The 25,561-nt window shown below is 43.1% G+C and overlaps 1 long non-coding RNA gene across 1 annotated transcript; it reads right to left on the bottom strand.

The window, feature by feature from the left end:
* Positions 1–5,656: 5,656 nt before the first annotated feature.
* Positions 5,657–14,408, bottom strand: LOC113939379. The gene is made up of 3 exons (XR_003525211.2): positions 12,088–14,408; positions 11,522–11,594; positions 5,657–5,784 (listed from the first exon to the last, which is right to left on the bottom strand). It is a non-coding gene; the product is annotated as an uncharacterized LOC113939379 (long non-coding RNA).
* Positions 14,409–25,561: the final 11,153 nt, after the last annotated feature.

Here is a 25,561-nt window from a genome sequence, read left to right on the forward strand (position 1 = left end):
AATTCTGTGGAATGGATAATGGATAAAAGGAGTGTGCTAGGCTGAGAACATCTCCAACAAGCACATCAAAGAACAATACATGCAGCAGGATTCTAGTTATTAAAAGAAACAAGCCCAGGAAAAATAAAACAAGACGAAACCAGAGAGGGAGACAAACCATAAGAGACTCTTAATATTAGGAAACGAACTGAGGGTTGCTGGAGGGGAGGGGCGTGGGGGGGGTGGGGTAACGGGGTGTTGGGCATGAAGGAAGGCATGTGATGTAATGAGCACTGGGTATTATGTAAGACTGATGAATCACTGACCTCTACCTCTGAAACTAATACACTATATGTTAATTAATTGAATTTAAATTTAAAAAAGACCCCCCCCAAAAAAGAAATATGTGGCTATTTACACAAATAGTGTGATTCACTATTACTCAAAATTTCAGGGGGTCTTCAGGCTCCCCTATCAAAGCAATTCTGATTCCTGTCTTTTACTTCATAACAACACCTGCTCAAAAATCTCCCCACTGTCAGTAAAATATGTCTGCATTCCTTAGCCTGGCACATCGAGCATCCCATGATCTGACTGCAGCCCCTCTTTCTAAAATAAATGGGTTAATGCATGCACAGCACAGTGCTTGGCCCATGGTGAGCACTCTGGAAGTATTAGCTATTATTAGTATTATATTAATTATTATTATTATTATCCTTTGTTTCAGCCCAACCACAGCTCCCTGTGTTTTTATTCTTCCTGCCAGTCATGTACTCCCCATCTCCCTAAGTCCTCCAGCCTTCACAGATCACAGTTCCCTGAACTTGAGCCCCCTCCTATAGGAAATTCAACCCCTTCCTCAATATTTCTGAATTTACCCAGAGCTTTTTTACCTTCTCCGGGTTGGGGATTTTCACCTCCTGCCCTGAACCCCTGTCCTAGCTTTTGAAGAATGATGTGACCATACTGAAGTTTATGGGATAGTGGAGGTATTTAATAGGCGTGGCCAATACTGAAGTTGGTTGGCCCTTCCGGGCATGGGGAATTTAGTTATTGGCCATTTTTCATGACCCACAACCTGCTGCCCTATTGCCAACTGAGTTCTTTTCATAGAATCTTGTTGCCTCCTTACTTCTTCGAGTTCTAAGCCCCCCAAAAACTCCTGCCCTGAGCCTCTCAAAAGGAAGTCAATATCATTTCTCTCTGGAACACCCTCTTTATCCCAAGGGAGACACTAGTTTATTGGATTCTTCAGGGCAATTCAGCTGCCTCTTGACTTCTACTTTTCCTCTTCGCCCTAGACCTTGCTTTTTGTAACTAAAAGGTCCATCAATTGTTTTTCCTAAAACGAAGAGGAAATCGTAGCATTTCCCATGATGTGGAAACTGCCACCATCACTTTTTTTTTAAAGATTTTATTTATTTGAGAGAGAGCGAGTGTGTGCACACAAGTGGGAAGGGGCAGAGGGAGAGGGAGAAAGAATCTCAAGCAGACTCTGCATTGAGCACAGAGCCCAATTTGGGGCTCGATCCCATGACCACAAGATCATGACCTGAGCCAAAACCAAGGGTTGGACACTTAACCAACTGAGCCACCCACGTGCCTCACCATCACTTTTTTTTTTTTTTAATACTGGTAGTAATTTTCTCTTTCCACGACACTCTTATTCCTGCATGTCCAATTTATTCCCATCTCTCCAGGCCCAAGCATGAGGGTCAGTATGCTGTTTCCCTTTTCCACAAGGCCTTTCCCAACTTTCTCAATCAGAAATAAACCTTTTCCTGAACTTGTGGGTTTTTTTCTGTATTTGTCTTATGACATTGTCTTAGTCCATTCAGGCTGGTATAGCAAAAATACTATAGACGGGGTGGCTTAAACAACAGAATTTTATTTCTCATGGTTCTGGAGACTGGGCAGTTCAAGACCAAGCTGCCAATATAATTAACAAGTCAGGAAACGACAGATGTTGGCGAGGATGCGGAGAAAGGGGAACCCTCCTACACTGTGGGTGGGAATGCAAGCTGGTGCAGCCACGCTGGAAAACAGTATGGAGGTTCCTCAAACAGTTGAAAATAGAGCTACCATTACGATCCAGCAATTGCACTCCTGGGTACTTACCCCAAAGATACAAATGTAGGGATCCGAAGGGGTATGTGCACCCCAATGTTTATAGCAGCAATGTCCACAATAGCCAAACTGTGGAAAGAGCCAAGATGTCCATCAACAGATGAATGGATAAAGATGTGGAATACACACACACACACACACACACACACAGGCACACGCGCGTGCGCGTACAATGGAATATTATGCAGCCATCAAAAAACACTAAATTTTGCCATTTGCAACGACGTGGATGGAACTAGAGGGTATTATGCTAAGCGAAATAAGTCAACCAGAGAAAGACATGTATCATATGATCTCACTGATATGAGGAATTCTTAATCTCAGGAAACAAACAGGGTTGCTGGAATGGTGAGGGTGGGAGGGATGGGGTGGCTGGGTGATAGACATTGGGGAGGGTATGTGCTATGTTGAACGCTGTGAATTGTGTAAGATTGATGAATCACAGACCTGTACCTCTGAAACAAATAATACATTATATGTTAAAAAAAAAATAGTAGGAAGGGAAAAATGAAGGGGGGACATTGGAGGGGGAGACAAACCATGAGAGATATGGACTCCAGGAAACAAACTGAGGGTTTTAGAGGGGAGGGCAGTGGGGGGATGGGTTAGCCTGGTGATGGGTATTAAAGAGGTCACATATTGCATGGTCACTGGGTGTTATACGCAAACAATGAATCATGGAACACTATATCAAAAACTAATGATGTAATGAATGGTGATTAACATAACATAATAAAATAAAATAAAATAAAAAAGATCAAGCTGCCAAAAGATTCAGGGTCTGATGAAGCCACTTCCTGGTTCATAGATGGCCTCTTTCTTGTGTCCTCTAACAGCAGAAGTGGGAGAGCTCTTTGGGGAACTAATATAAAAGGAACTAATTTTATAGGAACTAATCCCCATCGTGGGGGCTGAATCACTTCCCAAAGACCCACCTCCTAATATCATCATATTGGGGGTTAAGATTTCAACATACGAATTTTGGGGCAACACATTCACTCCATAATAGAAATTTACTGCTTTCTATGTTGTATTAATTTCTTTCTTCTTTTTCTTTTTTTAAGGAAGGAGCAGGCTCTCCACTGAGCAGGGAGCCCGATGCGGGACTCGATTCCAGGACCCTGGGATCATGACCTGAGCCAAAGGCAGACACTTAACCAACTGAGCCACCCAGGCATCCTGTATTAATTTCTTTATATACATGTCGTATCTCTATAAATTCCAACTTCTTGAAGATAAGATCTGTGTTTGATTCATTTATATGGCACAAGGCCTCTCAAACAGTGAGTGTTGCCTTTAGGGTTCATCCTGGCCATATATAAGATCTCAAGGACATTCCCAAATAGGGCTATGATCTTCTCAGCCGAAATAGTTTTTACTTACTGCGGAAATGAAATGGAGATGATCTTTGAAAACAGTTTCACTGGTGAGTGGGCCAAGTGATTTAAATCTCCCATTGTTTACTCAGTGTTAAGAGATACAACAGCCCACAGAATTGAGGTCAGTTAAAGAGATTTCCTAGTAAACATATTTTTCAAATGACACTAAAATTTGTTAAGAGGCCTCATGCATTGTCAAATTAGGGCCAGAGGTGGGAACATCATAAAGTGGATATAGGATGGGAATTTCATTAAATACTAAAAAAAAAAAAAAAAAAAAATTCAATGTGCTAGAAAATAGACTATACGTGTGGATTATTGGAACAGTAACTAGAGAGTAAGAACCCAGTATTTTTTCCTGTGCTCACACAGGGAAATTCAGACTAAATAATAATAATGACAAAGAGGAGGAAAAGAAGAAGAAGAAACATTTATTAAGAAATTGCAGGGTGCCTGGGTGGCTCAGATGGTTAAGCGTCTGCCTTCAGCTCGGGTCATGATCCCGGGGTCCTGGGATCAAGTCCTGCATTGGCTCTCTGCTCCTTGGGAGCCCGTTTCTCCCTCTCCCTCGGCCTCTCTCTCTCTCTCTCTCTCTGTCATGAATAAATAAATAAAATCTTTAAAAAAAAAGAAAGAAAAATTTGAATGTGCTGGGTACTCCAGGTACATTTTCTCATTAATCTGGTGTGTTAGGTAATATTATTTTCACTACACAGGTCACTATATAGAAGTCACTCAGAATAAGTTACAGAGCTGGGATCAAACCCAGTCCTGTCAATTTCCAGAAACCAAGTCCTTTTTGTTGCTGTTTTTTGATTATGTGAACATTACACCTATACAACAATGAAGATTTTAAAAGAAAGTAAACACAATCTTGTAATGGGTAGATATTTTATGGTAAAGACTTCTTTGTACTTTTTGTAGATCTGTTTAGAGATTTTTTGCTTGGATCAACTCTAAGATTGGTTAAGAACACATAACTGTACTATATGCAGTTTTCAGTGAACTTTCCCAGATAACCAGCTATGAAATTTGATGACATATCTCATGATTCTCTATCCTCCCCCCAGTTCATCCTTGTTTCAGAAGTCCTAGAAATGACCGGGATATAGGACAGAAATTCCTACCATTTGATGTTGTTGTGGGTGCTGTGATGTGCTGCCTCCCTAGATTCCCTGCTTCAGGATGGAGGCAGTCATTCTCTCACCTGCTGGGAGAGTCAACTGATAGCTCTCAGATCAACATTTCTCCAAGAATTGACCTTCCTCAGCTGAAGAAAGCTGCCTTGCAGCCATTTCTGATGACTGACCAATGATGGGTGGTGGTGGGAGAGAACCCAAGTGTTTAGGTGTTCAGTGAGCAGACTGTGCTAGGGAGGTGTGGGCTCCACGTTCCAAAGAAGCTAAAGATGCCAGATAGGTCCAACTCTGTCCCCTCGGTGGTCCCACCAGCCGTTGCAGGCATTCCAGCCCCCCTCGCTTAGCCTTCCTCCAGACACTGCACCCAGGAGTGTGGGAACCAGGTGTGGGGTCCCCACCAAGGCTGAGAGGGAGGAAGAGGACCTCACTGACTTTAAAGAGTTAGGTAGATACTGGTCAGAACTGTTTGCCTTCACCTCTAGCTAGTGGAACAGCAGCTGCAGGCCGAAGTATTTTATGATGTGTGGCTGTATGCCAGGAACAGTCCTATTTAGCCATTAAGATGTAAAACAACAGTTTTACAGAATGTTTTAGCCTTTGTTTTTATTGTGGCTTTCTTACTAAGTGCCAGACACCGTGCCAAAAGTTAGGTGTGCACTATCTCTTTTAATCTTTACAATAGCCCTTTGACACCAGCCTTGTATGAACTGATTAGAAAACTGAAGTTCAGAGAGATTAAGGAATTGCCTCTGGACTTCACCATAATAAAGAACATCTAGCAAGTGGAAGGCAGGTCTATCAGGAATTTCAGGGTCTTGACTCAAGGGGCTCTCTGCTGACTTGCCATGACGTTGTAGCCCACCAGAATCACTACCTAAAGAGCTCGTGTGACAAGCTTAAAAAGATCCAGCTGCAATCTTCCCAGCAGCAGCAGTGCCTAGTCTAGTGTTTTGTACATAGGAACTAAATGGCATTAAAAGGTCCTGACAGATCTCTTTAACGATAGATGTCAATGGGACAGACCAAAAAAGGCAGAGTCGACTTTTTATTCACACCATGGAAAAGAACTGAAGTCCCATCCTCATTCATCAGAATCTTCTAGTTCCTGTGATAAGCAGAACTTGCAAAATCGGATCCCAAGGTGATGTGTTTTTCTTGAACTGAAAGTACAAATGAGTCAAACGTTGTCATTGCTGTCTGGGACAAGTGGTTAGGTGAGCACATTTACCTGCGGGAACAGCCTCCTTTCTGAGCCGGGCCCTTGCCGCAGCCTGCTGCCTGCTGCCTGCTTTGGCTCCCCACGGTGTCCCCAGCTGCTGACACGCTTCCTGGCACATAATAGACTCTGGATAAATCTGTGTTGAAAGTCAATGAGCTGTTCTGAGCAAAGTCTCAGGGTACTGGGATTGGGATAGAGAACACCCACTGAGCATCAGTACTGTGCTACATGCTGGGGGTACAAAGGTGGATTCAGTAAGCTACAAAATTTGCCGGACCCAGTGCAAAATGGAAATGAGGGGCGCCTGCACCTCCTTCAGATATTAAGAATTTTCAAGACAGTGACAGCAGAGCGTTAAACCAAATGTGGCGCTCTTCTGAGTATAGGGTCTTGTGGGACTGAGTAGTTTCCATGCCCAGGAAACTGGCCCTCCGTGAATTAGAAAGTTTCTGTTATCAAAGGGTTCTCAGCTCAGTGGGCAAGGAAAAAAGCCTACACAATGATGATTTGGTGTGATAGTGTGTTTTGGGAGGGGGTGTGAGCATTATGAGAGCAAAGACTCATTTAGACCTCACACAGGTATTATAATCTCCTTTGTTTAACCTAAAATACTTTTACCATATTACCTGTTTAATGGCTTTATTGAGGTATAATTCACATACCATGCAAATCGATTCACCCATTTAAAGTATACCATTCAAATGGGGCCCCCGAGTGGCTCAGTTGGTTAAACATCTGCCTTCTGCTCAGTTCATGATCCCAGGGTCCTGGGATGGAGTCTGACGTCGGGCTCCCTGCTCAGGGGGGAGCCTGCTTCTCCCTCTGCCTCTGCCCCTCACCCGACTCATGCTCTCTCTCTCTCTCTCTCTCTCTCTCCCCCACCCCTGCCCTGCTCCTGATCTCTCTCTCTCTCTCTCAAATAAATAAATAAAATCTTAAAGTGTACCATTCAATAGTTTTTAGCATACTGACAGAGATATGTAACCATTCCCACAGTCAATTTTAGAACATTTTCATCCCACCAAAAAGACACCCCATTCTCAGGAGCAGTCACTCCCCATTCTCCTCCATTCCTCCCAGCCCAAGGTCACCGCTAATTTTTTTTTTTTTTTTTTTAAGATTTTATTTATTTATTTGACAGAGAGACAGATAGTGAGAGCAGGAACACAAGCAGGGGGAGTGGGGGAGGGAGAAGCAGGCTTCCTGCTGAGCAGGGAGCCTGATGCGGGGCTCGATCCCAGGAATCTGGGATCATGACCTGAGCTGAAGGCAGATGCTTAATGACTGAGCACCCAGGTGCCCCGCTAATTTTGTTTCTGTCTCTATAGATTTACCTATTCCTAAGAGTGGAATTGCTGGTGATATTGTGTTACTCAATTATTTAAATAACAGCTTTATTGAGATATCGTCATATACCATAAAATTTGCCCTCTTAAAATGTACAATTCAGTGTTTTTTTTAGTATATGCACAGGGCTGTACAACTGCTACTATCTAATTCTAGAACATTTTCATCATCCCAAAAAGAAATCTCATAACCCTTAACAGTCAAACCCTCCAGGCCCTGGCAGGCACTAATCTGCTGTCTGTTTCTATGGATTTGCCTATTCTGGAAATTTCATATAAATGGAATCATCCTATAATATATGATGTTTGTGTCTGACTTCTTTCACTTAGCACAATATTTTCAAGGTTCATCCATTTTGTAGCACATATATATTCTCCTTCTTATAGATGAGGAAACCAAGACTCTGAGAAGCTAAATGATTTGCTCAAGGTCACATAGGTGGTAAGTAGAAATATTAGGGTGACCTTAGAGCCAGTTTGCCCAGGACTGTCCCAATTTTAGCACTGAATGTCCCATTCTTGGGAAATCCCTTCGTCCTGGTCAAACCAGGACAGGTGATCACCCTGGCTGGGATTCAGCCTAGTCTGCCTGAGATACAACTTTGTGTGATAAAGAGGTGCAGGATTCTCCAGGTGAAACCAAACCAGCATATCCTAGAATAGTGTAGAAAACTTGGACATTATCTCAATACCCCTTAAACCAATCTTTGTGCTCCTTTCATTTATGTATCTAAGTCTCCACTTTAATATTCCCCAACTTTTGATCTCAGGGCTGTAAGTTCGAGTTCCATGATGAGTGTAGAGATTACTTAAAGATAAATTTTTTCTTGAAAGAGTTTATTTGTTCATTTGAGAGAGAGAGACACACACACACACACAGACCACAAGGAGAGGGAGAGGCAGAGGAAGAGGGAGAAGCAGAATCCCCGCTGATCTGGGAGTCCGACATGGGGCTCGATCCCAGGACATGGAGATCGTGACCTTAGCCGAAGGCAGGTATTTAACCATCTGAGCCACCCAGGTGCCCCTAAAAATAAAATCTTAAAAAAAAAAAAAGTAGGATGCAGTCATCATGACACTTTACCCTTAAATGCCTAAAATATGGATCTTCTAGAAAAAAACATTCTAATAAATAACCACAATACCACTACTAACACACCTAAGAAAATTAACATTAATTCAATAATACAATTGAATATATTCTCTATATTCAAATTTCTCCAATGGTCTTAAAATTGTCTTTTTTAAAAAAAAATATTTTATTTATTTATTTGTCAGAGGGAGAGAGAGAGAGAGCACAAGCAGGGGGAGCGGCAGGCAGGAGAGGCAGGCTCCCTGCTGAGCAAGGAGCCAGGTGCGGGATTTGATCCCAGGACCCTGGGATCATGACCTGAGCCAAAGTCAGATGCTTAATGGACTAAGCCACCCAGGGGTCCCTCTTTTTTTTTTTTTTAAGATCTTAAAAATGTCTTTCATAAGCAGACTTTTTTCTCCTCTAAGTGGAGTCTAATGAAGATTTACACATTGCATTTGGTTGTTATCTGCTTACTCCCTCTTAGCCAAGAAAAATCTCTGCCTTTTGGTGGTTTCCATGACACTTTAAGCTAGTTGTCTTACAGGTTTTTTCTAAATTCTGGATTTGCTTGACTATTTCCTTGTTTAGATTCAGGAAAGAATTCTGCATAGGGGGTGTTGTGTACCCCTTAGTGTGTAAGATCAGAAGGCTGCCCATTGTCTTACCATTGGTGATGCCAAAGTTTGATTGCTTGGTTAAAGAGTATGTCTACCAGGTCTCACCATGGTAAAGATACATTTTCCTTTTGGAATTATTAACTGATCTCTGAGATGCTACTTTGAAGCCATGTGATTATCTTGTTCCCTAACAACCTTTCACTCAATAGCTTTAGCATCTGTTAATGATGGTACACTGAAGCAATTACTATATTGGCAGTTGCAAACTCCCCTATTCATCTACATTTACTAGCTGGCATGCTTTTGAATCACTGTGAACTCATAGATTTTTTTTTACATTTCATTTAATGTGTTGTAATCCATTACCATCATTAATTTTTTGATGCCCAAATTGCCCAAATTTTGGCAACTGGGTGCTCCTAAAATCCAAGATTTGAAAGGTCTTTAAAAGCTAATGTATATGTCACAAAATATGATGGTTTGGGGGCCATGAAACTCTAAAAAGTAGGCCACATTCATATATTATTAAATACTTTTTGAATAGTTCGTTGGCATAAAGTGTTTGCTACCTAAAACAAATTCAGAAACAATCTGTTGACAATACCTTTGATACTCTTAGAAGCTATGTTGTAAAACATTTTCTTTGAACTTGATGTATTGTAATAGGACTTCTTCCTAAGAATACGAATGAATTTTGATCATCATATATTATTTGAGTTTATAACAAGATTTTAAATGTCTTTAACCCAACTTTTCAAAGTGGCACAGGAAGAGTCAGAAAATTAATACAGCTGCATTAGATGCTGGAAATTTCATCTCCTGAGCAATGTTGATGGAGTATAAGAATGAAGGAAATTTAGGGCGCCTGGGTGGCTCTGTCGTTGTGTCTGCCTTCGGCTCAGGTCACGATCCCAGGGTCCTGGGATCGAGCCCCACATCGGGCTCCCTGCTTCGTGGGAAGCCTGCTTCTCTCTCTCCCACTCCCCCTGCTTGTGTTCCCTCTCTCGCTGTGTCTCTCTCTGTCAAATAAATAAATAAAATCTTTAAAAAAAAAAAAAAAGAATAGAAGGAAACTCTAAGTAGCCCCCAAATAGATAGAATTGGGTTGGGTTGCAAGTCATAGAAGGCCAAACAATGGCTTTACCCCACGGGGACTAAATCTCTTCTCATGTAATAAAGCCAAATGTGGTCAGTTCAGGGCTAATGAAGCTGCTCAATGATGTCATCAAGGCTTCTTCTTTCTTTCTACTCCACCATCCTTAGTCTGTCGCTTTTGTCCCATTCTAAGATGGCTACTGAAATTCTAAGGTACTGTATCCGTGTCGGGAAGAAGAGGGAAGGGATAAGAGGTCAAACTGAATCAGTCCCTATCAGGAAATGTTCTCAAAAGCCCCAAGCAGATCCTTATGTTTCTATCTTGTTGGCCAGAATTGGAACATCATGGTCCCTTTCCCTGCAAGGCAGTCTACAGTAGAAGAAAGTGAAGAAGAAGGGAGCTACAAATAGCTTTTGGGTGCCAAAACACAGTATCTACAGGCATGTAAATAGCTAGGTATCTTTAGTGAATATTTCACAAAAGTGACATCTAAAGAAGTTACCATGGCCAACCAAAGTCTGTTGCCTTCCATTCATAAAGCAAAAATTTTTTGAGCATCTTCTATGTACTATTATTTCACTGAGAATATAAAGATAAAAGTGATATATTCTGGGCACGTGGGTGGCTCAGTTGGTTAAGTGACTGCCTTCGGCTCGGGTCATGATCCCGGGGTCCTGGGATCGAGCCCCACATCGGGCTCCCTGCTCCGCGGGAAGCCTGCCTCTCCCTCTCCCACTCCCCTGCTTGTGTTCCTTCTCTCGCTTTGTCTCTCTCTGTCAAATAAATAAATAAAATCTTTTTTTTTAAAGTGATATATTCTTCATTTCTTCTCTTTATAACATCTTTTTGCAAGTTCCAAGTAGTAAGTCCCAAAGGACTCAGGGGAGAAGCAGGTGTGCTCAGCTTTATGTTTCTATTCACAACAGTTTCACATGCAATCAAAACAGGAATTGAATCACACCATTAAGATAACTAGCTCAGCCAACTATTCAATATTCTTTCATGTAAATGGTTCCCCTTCTGAAAAATTATCCTAAATTAAATTCATATTCAGATAGTTTTGCCAAACTAACTTCAGTAGCTTAGTTGGATCAGCATTATTTCCAATGTTTATGGTAACTTGTTTATGTTTATAGAATAATTATGATAGCCTGTATTATACTAAATGATAACAGAGAAATATTTGGGGTAAACTACTTATAAATATAACTTAAAATCATAGTGATATCACCCTAATTCCTTGTCTGAATAGGCAAAGCATAAACATGTAGATTTCCTTAAAGAAAACTGTTGCATTAGGCTTCAAATTCCCTAAGATTTTCTAGATCAGAGATAGGCATACTATAGCCAAGGGACCAAATCTGGACTGCTGTCTGTTGTAAATAAAGTTTTATTGGAACAGAGCCACACCACTTGTTTATGTATTGTCTTAGGCTGCTTTGTAACTACAACTGGCAGAGCTGAGGAGTTGTGATAGAGACGATCTGGCCCTCAAAGCCTAAAATATTTGCTATCTGGCCCTTTACAGAAAAAGTTTTACTTACCATTACTTCGCATATATTAGGTGCTCAATCAATGCTTCTTGATTTATTGAATGAATGTATTCAAGGCTTTCACCTGGATATGATAAATCAACAAACCAACAAATCTAAACGCAAAGCATTTAATACTTCCCCAATTTACCTGATATTTGCTTGTTTGATTGTAGTTTGCTATTGTTGACAGACCATATGCCTCAGAAGGAGCCTCTTAATGCTTTGAGATTCCAGAATGCAAACTGCTTTAGGTCCAGTTTTCAAAAAGTTGGCCTTTGGGCTAAATATGTCTCATTGACATGTTTTATTTGGCCCACACAATGTTGCTGTTGTTTGTTTTAAAAGTAGCATTAGCTGCCAACATTTAAAAATAAGGAGACTTCACATAATAATCTAAATTTCCAGCTTCTCTTGAAGATTTGAAAGATCAGGCAATGTGAGCATACAATTTGGTTAGGGCCATAACCACCTAGGGCTGAGCATCTGTTGCCTCCCGAGATGGGGTAAGTGCTCCCCAGTTCCCCACGGTCCCCCACTCGTGACAGTCTTACCCATGGCAGACCCCAGCCAGGTACCTTATCTGCCTGGCCCTTCTGTAGACTTCTGTATTTGGGATCTTCACTCTAGGAGTATCATTTCCTACAAAGGCCCTTGAACTAGAACACTAGTCTACAGCTATCCATTTGCTTCATCTTCTTGGATTGAAAATAGACTGGTTCATCTGAAGACAAAACAGGAAAGAATGACAATGCTATTAAGACCGTTACCTTCATTCCCACTAGAACACAACTTTATTCCACCCCCTCTTTCCTTTTTCAAATGAGCCTGAGGACTCAACCTGCTTTCCTTCCAGCTATTCAGCTCCTTCCACCCACTCCATCCCCTGGAGTTGTTTACCCCAACCCCTGGAGTGCTGTCTCCCCCAGTTCCTTGCTTCCTTGCTGCCCTTGAAAACAAACACCTTGGCCCTTTTTGTTTTTAGAGTTTTACTGTTAATCATTACGGGGAAACAGACAGGAAATAACAAGGAGGAAATCACCAAGTTAAAAAAAAAAAAGTTATGGTTCTTACAGTCATAGTCCCTGACTCCCGTGATGAGGTGGCCCTTGGAGGTACCCTATGTTTGTTCTCTCACCTTAGGTTCTCATCGCTGGTGGACTGTGTTTTATAGAGGGCCTAGAGATTCTGTAACATCCAAATGGTGCTGAAGAATCGCTTTGAGAGAATTGGAGCCATTAGGTGGCAGCACAGGGTACATCTTTTCAAGTCTTTCTACACCAGGCTGGCGGATGTGTGGCACCCAATAGTCTAGGAAAGGGTCACTTAGCGCCTGGTTAGGACAAGCACTGGGGCTGAGACCAGCAAGAGAAGAACCCACCAAGAGGCTCCCGGTCACACTGTGCTGTTACGGAGCCAAGTGTGGAATTCTTGTCTCCCGTGCCTTTCCCTGATATGGTGATCAGAACCACAGACTCTTAGCGCTGATAAGAAGCCTCCAGTCCAACACCTTGATTTTGCTGATAAGCAAACCGAGGTCCTGAGAGGCTGGACTGGCCTTCTATCGGTGCCAGGCCATGAGACCAGTCAGACATTTCTGTAGCTTCATTCATGCCCACCAATCCTTCTGGTCTGAACCTCCTGGTTCAAAAGCATTTATTTAAGTCTGCTTAGTATAGTCAAAGACTGATTTTCCTAGTTTTGAAGGTGAAACTAAGGTGGGGCTTTTGGCCTCTGAGCAGGACTTCTTACAGGGAACAGAGACTTAACTCGACACAGGTCAACAAAAGTAAGCTTGGTTTCTGCCTCCACCTACTTAACCCATCTGGGAGAAAAGTGAGGGCCCCTTATCCAGAAGGCGAGTTATGACTCTCCACACTCTATGCAGGCTAGTGTGGGCTCCCGTTTATGGGATCAGCTAGTATTAACTGTGGCTCTTACCAAGAGTGGCCTAGCGTATCAGGGCTGGGCCATGCACACCCAAATAATTCACCAGTCCTCTCAAATGACATTAGTAAAACCACTCAGACTGCTCCAATTTAAACACAAATTCAAACAATTGCATTATAACAGAATCATGTCCTCAGGCTTCAATTAGTTTAGAGGGCAGTGTCATGACCCAAGGGGAGAGGACTTACCTTTGATCGTGAGATAGGATTTACTTGAAGGGGTCAGGTTCTCACAGGAGAAATTTGGTTGGAACTACTACCAATATAAAGTTTTACTTGTTTATGTTGAGGCACCATCCTGGGTGTTTTAGGGTCTTGCTACTCAAATGGTGGTCCTCCAACCAGCAGCAATACCTGGGAGCTGCTTAGAAATGCAAAATCTCGGGCGGCTCGGTGGGTCAGTTGTTTGGGCGACTGCCTTCGGCTCAGGTCACGGTCCCAGAGTCCTGGGATCAAGTCCCACATTGGGCTCCCCCATCTCTGTGGGGAGCCTGCTTCTCCCTCTGCCTCTGTCTGCCACTCCCCCTGCTTGTGCTCACTCTGTCTCTGTCTCTCTCTCTCTATGTCAAATAAATAAATAAAATATTGAAAAAAAAAGAAATGCAGAATCTCAGCCCCAATCCCATTCCTGCTGAATCAGCATTTTCATTTTAGCAAGATCCTCTATTGAGGCCCATGCATATTAAAGTTTGAGCTTTAGGACACCCTAGAGAAATACACCCTCAAATAGTCCCTACCTCAAAGAACTTAGGGACTGGTTTAGGAGCACAAACCACACATGTGAAAAATGTCTTAAAAGTGACCACTAAGAAATGTCTCATTAATGCCAGGTAGGCTGCCCTAGGACATATAAAATATACACATTGTGGTGTTTTTATTTTGTTTTTTGTTTTTTGTTTTAAGATTTTATTTATTTACCTGCCAGAGAGAATGAGAGAGCATGAGCAGGGGGAGTGGCAGGCAGGGGGAGAAGCAAGACACCCCAGGGACCAGGGAGCCCGACGCAGGACTCGATCCCAGGACCCTGGGATCATGACCTGAGCCGAAGGCAGACGCTTAACTGACTGAGCCGCCCAGGCGTCCAAAACACATTTTGAAAGGGTGCAAAGAACGATCATGGCTAAGAGGTGTCAGTCTGTGAGGTGTTGGGTGGAGAGACTTTGATAAGCATGTATTAATGGAGAGGAAAAAGGACAGGGGAAGGCATTTCAAGTGGAGAGATCAGGATAAAACCCAGGAGGAGGCAGAGCGTAAATTCTAAGCAGTGGCCTACCGATATTTTAGGATCTTATGCAGGTCCCCAGACTTCCCTCAGATCCTTACAACCCATCGCATGCTCTGTGACTCCACATGCCTGTAACCTCATCATTGTTATGTCTTTTGGTTTCAACAGGGGTTCTCATGGGAAGTCTTCAAATGTGCTCACCAACATGCAAACTTTTTTCCTTGGATCAAATAGGCCGGTCCTTACCCTTTCCTTTCTTGCGATTTCCAGCTCTTCTTTTTATAATCGGGTAAAAGGACATTCCTTACATGTGCATTCTCCTAAATTGCTTGAGCCTTTCTAATGTGGTGCAAATCTTCGCTGTAAAGCTCTTAATCAGATCTCATAAAAGATTAGTCCAAACCGTGTTTTCGGTTTCTAGATAAAGTTAATCATCCTCGAGGGCCAGGAATTAACATGAAAATTGGAAACTTGTGTTGGTCCCAACTTTACGTCCAGATTTAGTTTCAAAGCAAAAGTGACTGCACAGAAAGTGAAATCCAGAGTTTCATTGTTTATTTTCCAAATGAGCTGGTGTGATTGTAACCCTCTCTTCTTCACACACATATCTGATAACCCAAAGAGTTGACCCAGGGGTGAAACACAGTGGGCATGAAATGAGAGTGTAAGAGCGCCCCCACTGGATGCCCGAGGGAAAGCTCTCCCACCTGCTTCCTGGAGCCGCACAGGTCAACTGGAGATTCCAGAAAAGAAATGTGATTAATTTGAGGAGATAATGCCCTTTATATAATTCTTTAGAATAATTCCACCACAAGTTCAGGGGCTCTTCCCCTTCTCTGAGCGCTGTTGGGGGTCACTGAAATCAGGCTGGAGGCCCGAGTCTGTCCAAGTGTTTGTGGGTCTGCCCCTTGGCTTCAGGGCTGCAAATTCCTTTGACCAGCAACACTCTGGCGGGGAGGACCTCGACTGCCCAGGAGCAGCTGACTGCTCATCTCTGTCACAGCCCATCAGCAAGCAGCTTGTCACCAGCTGCCCAGTGCACCCAGAAAAAAAATGGTTCTTATATTCACAGAGATAATTTGAGTTGATAGGAATAGCATCAGGGGAAGAGAATGGCGTCACCAAATCAATACTTGAGCTTCACAGATTAATGTCTTGGCTCTGGCTCTGAGTTTATATTCAGGAGGCCCTTGCTCCCAGACAGAGACACTAAATTGAACAGACATTTCATTCCCAACAACAGCAAATTCCCTTTTCTTAATGAGGAGTCAACTAGAGAATTGATACATTAAAGAAAATTCATTGAGAACATCCATTAGCTGTGAATTTTATGTTTATTGTGGCACACCTCTGGGAAATAATGTGGAGATGCTGGGAGAGGGAGCTGCGTGCCTGGTATGAATGCTGATTATAGGAATGAATTTTTCTACATCCATGTTCACAGAAGCATTATGCACAATAGCTAAAAGAGAAGTAACCCAAGTGGTCGTTGATGGATGAATGGTAAAAAAGAAAATGTGGTAGACACATACAATGGAATGTCATTCAGCCTTTTTTAAGGAAGGAAACGCTGATACAAGCCACAACATGGATGAACCTTGAAGACATTATGCAAGCGCTCATCCACAACATGGATGAACCTTGAAGACATTATGCTAAGATATGAAAAGGACCAATACTGTACGATTCCATTTATATGAAGCACCTAGAGTAGAGTTCATAGAGACCGAAAGTAGAATGGTGGTTTCCAGGGCCTGGGGAGAGGGGGCAATGGGATTTATTATTTAATGGGCACAGAGTTTCAGTTTAAGAAGATGAGAAAGTTGAGGCACCTGGGTGGCTCAGTCGGTTAAGCGTCTGCCTTCGTTTCAGGTCATGATCCTGGAGTCCTGGGATCGAGCCCCGCATCAGGCTCCCTGCTCAACAGGGAGTCTGCTTCACCCTCTCCCTCTGCTCCTCCCCCACTTGTGCTCTCTCTCCTTCATTCTCTCTCTCAAATAAATAAATAATAAAAATCTTTAAAAAAAAAGATGAGAAAGTTCTGGAGATGGATGATGGTGATGGTTGCACAACAATGTGAATGTACTTACTGCTATCGAACTGCACACTTAAAAATGGTTAAAATGGTAAATCTGTGTTATGTATATTTTGTCACAATAAGGGAAAAATGAATCTTTTATCCAACAGTCAGAGAGCAAATCTTTTATTTAAAAGAATCTCAACATCATTGGCTCCAAGGAGATTTCTTGGAAATGTTCAGTGGAGTACAAGTGGCTTAACCCCTGATTTGAGTTTACTGTGGGACATAAATTTATAATCATAGAGGTTGACAAACTGATTACATATCAATCAGCCATGCAAAACAACACAGATTGCAACATGGTGACACAAGATTTACCAGCTAAGCAGTTTTCCTATATTGTAGATCAGGGCTTTTCAAACTTGAATGTGTATGGGAATCACCTAGGCATCTTGTTAAAAATGCAGATTCTGATTTAGTAAGTTTGGGTTGAAGCTTGAAATTCCACTTATCTAAAGGGACCCCATTTTAAGTAGCAAGAGTGTCGATCTCTCTCCAGTTAAGATTCCTGTCCACACCTTGGAGGTAACGCCCCCCTCCTCAAAACTGAACATAAGCATCTCCAGGTTTGAGTAAAGGAGAGCCTCTGGGTGGTATTAATTATTTCTGGGATTCTCTCACTTTGCTTATTACTACCACCAAAATTCAGGTCTCTGGGATCTACAATCCCTTCTTTTTCTTCAGCCCAAGCATGGACAAAACATAAATAAATCACTTGCCCTTTAGGTATAGGCCAGATCAGCTGCAATTTCCAAAATCATGCTCACAGGAAAGAAGGAGAAAGGAAGAAGAAAGGAAGGAAAGGAGGGAGGGAGGGAGAGAGGGAGAGAGGAAGGAAGGAAGGAAGGAAGACAAACTGTCAAAACAGAGAGACAGAAGGAGGGAGAATGGAAAATAAGACAAAAACTAAAAGCACAAAAATTCTGAAGTCCTCTATAAGAATCCTTCAGCGACTATCCATTGTTTTCAGGCTAAAAGTTCAGACTCCATAGGAAGGGCTTATCAGGGCCTGATGAGGTCCCTCTCCACCTGTCCTAGCTCCTCTCTTGCCATTTCCCCTCCATGTCCAGCCACAATGAATTCTATTCTTCCTTGCCTTTACAGTTGCTCTCTTCTTGATCTGGAACCTCATCCCCTCCTTGTATCACCTGGCTCAGGCATTGTCTCTTCTGAAAAGACTTCTCTAACCATGTTGCCACCCTCATTTCCTCCCCTCTGTGCTGGGTTGTCTTTCTCTGCCTTCAACTGCACACAGTGCTTACCTCTATCATAATACTTCACAGTATGTTTTAATTGTATTGGACTGTGAGCTCTTTGAGGGGTGGGAAGATGTCCTTTGTCCCTAGCACAGTGTCTAGAACATACGAAGTGCTCAAACGATGTTTGCTGGAAGAATGAGCAAATGCAAAAGAATTGTAACATTGTGTGACATTTGAAGAAGACATTGCTTAGTTCCTAAAACACCATGAAGCTGCCCTCAGAATGACTTTCCGAAAGGTCAAACACACTGACACCAATTTCTGTGTTCCAGCAACTGCAACTAAACTCCCCTAATTCTGATAAGCTGTATTACCCCAGCTTCCTCATTTTATAGTATCCTCTGGAAGACCAAATGCAAAGAAATACACATGGTGATAACAGTAGTTTTTTAAATGGAATTTAGTGGAAGGCTAGAATCTCTTTGAATATTAGTATGCTGCTTGCATTCTTCTTATTGCCAGTTCGGCCCTCAAGTAAGTCTGTAAAATTGCAAAGACTCCAAATTGGAGGTCTCTGGGCATCTAGGTGTTACTAGCAACTTCCAAATTGGTATATTTATGCATGTATCTGAGCATTTTTCATAGTTTCTGCATGCATTATGCAAAGTACTATACCAGGGGCTGTAGGGATGATCAAACTCCTCCTGCCCTCAAAATCTTTGCCCTTTAGTGGCCTGGTCTGTGCTATTTAATTTCATGGTCTCAGCACCCACCTATCCCCTGGTCAACCTCTAGCCTCCGTTTCTCCTGTCAACTCTAGACAGATGTTTCTAACAGCCACGGAGCTTGCCCACGTGAATGTCATGCACACATCTTAAAGGCAGTATGTCCTTATCTTTCCTCCCAAACCTGTTCTTCTTCTACTAGCTACTCTGGTTAATGGAACCCTCATTTCCTTATCTACCCAGGCTATTGATTCCTAAGTCATTCTTAATTTTTTCCTTTCTGACGTCATCCCATCAATCAATTATCAAGTCTTACTGATTCAATCTCTCAAGTCTTCCTGAACCCATTCTGTTCCATCTTTTTCAACTATCACGGCTTATCACTTCTCATCTAGATTATTGAAATAAGCTTCTTGCTGCTTTCTTTGCCTCCAATCCTTCCCCAGGATAACCCTTCCTGCAGACTGCTGCTAGAATGTCTTTCTAAAGTCCAAATCTAATATTGTCCTTCCTTTACTTAGTCCTTCAACAAATCCCTTTTATCTATAAAATAAAGTCCAAAGCCCACATCAAGAGCTACAAAGCTCTACGTGACTTACCTTTTACCCCACTCCTCTTCTGACACTCTCCCTACATACCTTAAGATCCTTCCAGACCAAACTCCTTAGCATTTCCTCAGCACACCATGCTGGCTCCTCCTGCAGGGACTTTCCAGATGCTCTAAAATTTCAGCCTAGAAAACTCCTATTATCTTTAGATCAAATCAAATATCATCTCCTTTGTGAAGACTTCACCTCAGAGCACTCAGTGCATGCTTCTGTGAGCACCTCCCATGTTGTATTATAATTATTTTTTTCTATGCCTCCTCCCCTCTTGGGTTGAGCTCCTAGAATACAACGACCATGTCTCACTCTGTTTTGTATCTTGGCCTTTGACACAGTACTTGGTGCCTATCAAGCCTGCCATAAATGTTCAATGAGGGACTGATTGAATAATTGAATAAATAAACAACTGACTGTGATAGAAGTCAGAATAAGAGCAGTGAGAAAGATGCAAATAAACTGCTGCCATAGGGTGTTTAGGGGACTGGGTCGTATTTATTTGGGAGACCAAAAAATACCGCTGTGTAATTATAATCTTTCAATTTATTCCTATGTATTTGTTTATGCCTTAAAGCAGGATTCACTCGTGGCCCACTCTTTCTCCAACTTCCACCCCCAAATGACACTAATTTTACCTTCTGGCTCTGGTGTGATAGACCTTTAGTTCATATAACATATATGATATTACATATAATAATCTGGACTCAGGATAATTTACCTATTTATAAATGGAGATCCTTTCTTTTTCTAAGAAGGATATAAGGGGCAACCTCATTGCTGTGTATGTGTTCCTACTGTACCTCTTGTAAAGAAGGTACCCAAATGTTTGCTGAATGAAGATCGAAAGGATTGCCCAGGCCCCACTGGTACTTTTGAGTTGCTTGGCAAACACGCATACCTCTTGAGAACTAGCTCTGGTACTGAGCCGAAGCACCCTCCCTACCCTGCATGTCTGACTGCATTTCTGTCCATTTTCAGTTCACTTGGATTATATCTTGTTTCACATAGATCTTTTGAACTTAGAACACTGAAGGCCTGTGTATCTTCACGGCTCATAGCTCCCGTAGTGCTGATCTACCCTAGTGTGGTTAATGTTTAGCCCCTAAACCACTGGTTGAATGTCCTTAAGACTAAAAGAGTAACAAGCACATGACAACAGATAGCTTGGGTTTATGTAGTGACAGCTACTTTGTGGACAGCACCTCAGTGATCCGTTTAGCATTCCTCTCAGACATATGTCACCCTCCATGCCAAAAAGAGAAAAGGAATCACAGGGCCAACCCAAGGGCTGTTCCTGACGGGCCTGATCAAAAAGGAAAGTCTACTAACCTCCAGAACTTTCCTACAGGTCTGTTGTATATAGGGATCCTGCACAGAATCTGGAACCCAAATCTCTGGATTCCCAGACCTGTGCTTGACCTGTGCTTGACTCACCAGGTAGTAATGAATGTCTATGTTTTCTGCAGGTTAAATTGTTCCCTCAGAGCAGAATTATCATTTTATTTGCTGTCTTTTCCTTCTGCCACGGACAATTATTGGTGGCTGCCCCTTCTCTCTTCCTAATAGGTCTCCAGATTTCCGAGCCACGTGGGAAGGGCCCAACTGTCTTTCATCTAGGGATGAGTTCCACTGGCTATCAGCTCATCCATGTATCCTCTCACACTGAACCCAGTCGTGGCTTTAGGGACGGCCCGTGACCTAAAATGGTGTAATCTGAGTGGACCTTGGGAGTCTGCAAGGAATGTTGGGACTTGGACTCTTCTTGGCCTGGTAAATTGTGCACCTTACTTCCGCTGTGGCCATAGTGAAAAGCCTGAAGCTGGCAGGAGAGAGGACGGGTTGCATCATGTGGTGTCAAAAGAATGAATCCACCCAGAAGAAGCAGAACCAAGAAATGGATCCCTGTTGTTTGAGTACTGGATTAAATTGTGTCTGGAGCCCCAGTGAGCCAATAAATTCTCTTTGTGGGTTAAGCCTGTTTGAGGTTGTTTTACTTCACTTGGAACATTAAACTTTCTCACTGATATGCCCTAGTTAGACGACAAGCTGTGACAACAGAGACCATATCTATCTTGATCGTTGTACCCCCTGGCACACAGTAGGCATTCAATAAATAAGTGTTGAATGGATACGTGCCAGCTGGGAGGGACACGTTCTATAAACTCCCTTTACTCCTTTGACTACTGAAGAACCTGGTGTTCCTTTTTTTTTTTTTTTTTTTTTAAGATTTTTATTTACTTATTTGAGAGAGCGAGTGAGCACAAGCAGGGGGTGGGGAGCAGGGGGAGAGGGAGAAGCAGCCTCCCCGCTGAGCAAGAAGCCCAAGGTGGGACTTGATCCCAGGACCCTGGGATCATGATCTGGGATCATGACCCAGTGTTCTACAGGAAAGTAGTGACATGGACCTAGAAGCCAGGGTCTCACCTCAACCCAAGGCTTTTTCTAGCCACCAGGAAGTCTCCCAGTAAATATGTTGGGGTCTTTGTAGAGACCCCGACATAGCAGTCCCCCCACTTCTCTCCGAGTTCTGAACTGAAATAGAGGGCTGTTGTAAGCTAGATGAGGGGCAAAAATAACCTTTATTACTAATAAAGCTGATATTAGAGAATGTGGCTGATACTGTCAAACAAATGATCTTCCCAATACTCAGGCTCAGAATTAGACAGACGTGGTCACTCAGTGACAGGCAGGTGGGCCAGAAGGGCCTTCCCTTCTCACCCTAGAGGAGCAGTGTTGACTCCCAAGAAGAAAGGAAGAGAAGATAGTGTAAGACACAGTTTCTCCTTGCAGACTCACCAGTCATAGGAAACCACTCCTCCTTCCCAGGGAAGAATGAGGGGGTGGAGAGAAGCCAAGAGTGTTATGCTAATTGGGCTCCTTTCACAAGGATGAAAACAGCTAGAGTAGGAAGACCAAATCTCCGTAACCCTTGTCAGCTATGATTTGGTTAGGTCATTTGATTCTGCCTTGTTTTCAATCAAAATGGGTTATTTTTCAAAGTAGAGGAATTAGCTGTCTAAAAGTATCATTCTCCACGGAATAACTCTCACACTATGGTAATATCAAGCTCCAAAGGAAGTCGGAGATCTCCATTTAAAATCATGCAAAATTCACAGGAAGAAACAAGAATTCACGTTAAAATCACACAATCAGGGGCACTAGGTGGCAAACATCCTTGTGCTTGTTCACCATGCCCATGAAAGGCATTTCAAGAGCACTGACACCTCACACTTCCCACACCGACTGTCAGTTTCTCGCTGATCTCAGAGCCACACGGTACCTATTAGTCATCAGGAGAGCCCAGCCAAAGTTTAACTCCTCAGTGACACAGGGGAAACGGTACTTCAAATTGGATTCCAGGAAATCTAGGGAAATACTAGACAGGAAGTCTGTTATGGTGTTCCAAACTTCCCAATGTCAAGGCTGGGGTTGGGAGCATTTTTCAAAACAAACGGTCAGTCTAGCAAATGATTGTCTGCCACTTGCTTTTGGTTTCACTCACCAGGGCACTTTTTCCTGCTTCCGTTTTTTTGTTTGTTTGTTTGTTTGTTTTAAGGTAAACATTTACCATCAAGGCTCCAAAAACCATTGTTTGTAAATTTGAAGTTTGGGGACAAATGAATTACCAGATCAACTGACATTTGCTACATATAGTAGATTTGGTACATAATGGTACATTTAAAATTCAACAAGTTTTATTGAAAACTCTGGTGTCGGCTGTTCAATGTGACTCTGAGCGCAGTGAGAACCAGGATACCCTAAACCCAGCACGGATCTCCTCCTGCTGCTAACACAAAACTTTGATCTCATCCTGCCCAGCTCCCTGGTGGACTTTTTGCTGGAGGTCACACCAAGTAGGTTTTGCTGGCCAGTTCTGGGAGAGAAAGAACCCAAGCTAACAGTGGAAACCCACAACACAGCAGAGTGAGACAATATGTTCCCATCTTCTCTCCTCAAATGCAAAGCTATTTTCTCATCTGTTACCTGCTCCTATTTTTACCATCAGAAGCTCTCCGATGCCACTTTAGCTATTGATAACTGGCAGTGAGTTTTGCAATTTAACAGCTGCCCAGAATCAATTCCAAAGAACTGCACAGAAACTGCTTCCCAAAAAGCAAATTTGGGGGTTACTCAGCTGCTTACCTGCCCTCCAATCCCTTTCTTAGCCCACACGTCATCTGCTGGAAGAACCTGAAACTTAAACCATGTGTCTAAATGCCCAGTTCTGAATATGCAGTAGATATTTGAGAAATTCTCTTATTGATTGATGATTGACTAGTATGTGCCTAGAGGAAGGGAATGGGCAGGTCCATGAAGAATTGCTGTGTAATTCAGAATGAAGGGCATTCCTGCTGACTTATAGCTCCTTTCTAATTTCAGTCCAAAGGCCCCAGGGAAAGATTTGGGTAAGAAAATTGGCCTCAGAAAAAAGCCAGTGAAGTATGTTTGTTCTCCAGAAGAGAAACAATAGGGAATTGCCAAATGTGATGAGCTCACCTCTGTCTTTGCCAGTTACCATGCTCATCAACAGTACCAATGAGGGAATGAGGGGTCCTCTGTGAAACTGAACTTCCCAACCCACCCAAGCCAGTTGGAGATACAACCCAAGGCTCTGGTTAGCTTCTCACGGCTTCTGCTCATATGCAGCATGGAGGGAGCCAGTCCTCTTAGCATGACCTCTAAATGATACTTCCTAATACTCAAGATGGTGGGGTCTCCAGTCACTTGAGAAATGGGAGGCATCTATTTTTAGAGACATTCTGTCATCTGGACAGCCTTGGGTAGGTGTTTTTTCTGTCTTTCCTCAGCTCCTAATCTGGTGGGTTTGGGGCAACCTTAGAAGAAATGCTTGCTAATGCAAGACGGAGGGTGAGGGGAATAGTCGGCTGGAGCCTAGAGCTGCTCAAGCTCCCGGAACTCTCAGCGTGCTCAGGCAGAGATTTATGGGCCTGTCTTTCCCTCGTGATTCCGCATCGCACCTCTTTAAACCAGCCTCAGCTGAGGAGCTATCATGGGGCCTGTTGTTTACAGCAGTGACTGAGACAGCACAACCATGGAGATGCTGGCCCCGTTCGTATACTGACCTAATTGGTCAAGGATCATTCCCTGGGCCCGAGAGCAACCTTTATTCTGTTTCCTTTGTGCAAAATGCCAGGATGCCCCTGCCTTGAAGAGGTTGACTCTGTTGTCAGCTATGGGAAAAAACAGCCAGAGTTGCTATTTACACCCTGAATTGCAAGCTGGGTAAAAATAGCATTAGCAGCTTGGTCCAGCTTCAAACCCCACTGCAGAAAGAGATTATTTTTGGAAGAGAAGATTTTCCTCCCCACCCACAGATCTGAAAATGGTCACCTCCAGGGAGGAGAAGAGGAGAGACAATCCCACGCAAAGGTGAAAAATACCCCCTTCTCCACCCGCCTGCCCAAGATAGCACAGCAAGAGCCAGACGAGAAATGCCTTCCCCCGACAGCCAGATCAGGCCTCAGCACAGACCTGCAGGTGACCTAGTTCAAGGTACAGTGGGAATTAACTTTGACTACAGTGAGAGGAGGCGGCCGCCTGAACCTGGATGCAGCCACCACCCTGCTGACCATTATGATTGTTAGGCTGTCTGCCTTTCAAAAAAGGAAAAAAGAATTGACCAGGGGCGCCTGGGTGGCTCAGTGGTTAAGTGTCTGCCTTTGGCTCAGGTCGTGATCCCAGGGTCCTGAGATCGAGCTCCGCATCGGGCTCCCTTCCCTCATGAACTTGCTAGAGCTTAAGAGCCAGGGTCTGGGGTCCCGGGGATCTTTCTCAGGGTCAGGAAGTGACCCAAATGACAATCGGTGGAAGAAAAGTCCACTTTTTCCGTGAAGAAGTACTTGATAGATACATCTGAGTGTCTAAGGTGTCTATTATGACACATGTGTAATTGAAGAGATCTAGCCCTGCGGATAGTCCTCAGGATATGTGAAAAATAGTAGAGAAAGAGACCAGATCAATAGTGTCTTTAAATTGTTCTGTAGTCTGAAAGTGCCCAAGCCATCCAGAGCTGAGCCTAATAGGTGCTTAGTAAATATTTTTAGGAGGGACAGGAAGAGATCTTCCATATCCGTTCTCCACCTGACCCTCTTTCTTCAGAGATCCAGGAACCAAAACCAATCTTCCACCTTGAGGCAACATACCCAGGCATGCCTAACCAACTAAAAGAATGAAGAGAAGATTCCAGCACCTCCCAGCAACACACACACGGACTACCATCACCCCAACTCAGTGCGGGCACCAGAGTGGCG

Source organism: Zalophus californianus, chromosome 16 (assembly GCF_009762305.2).
Source record: "Zalophus californianus isolate mZalCal1 chromosome 16, mZalCal1.pri.v2, whole genome shotgun sequence".
In the NCBI taxonomy this organism is placed as follows: domain Eukaryota; kingdom Metazoa; phylum Chordata; class Mammalia; order Carnivora; family Otariidae; genus Zalophus; species Zalophus californianus.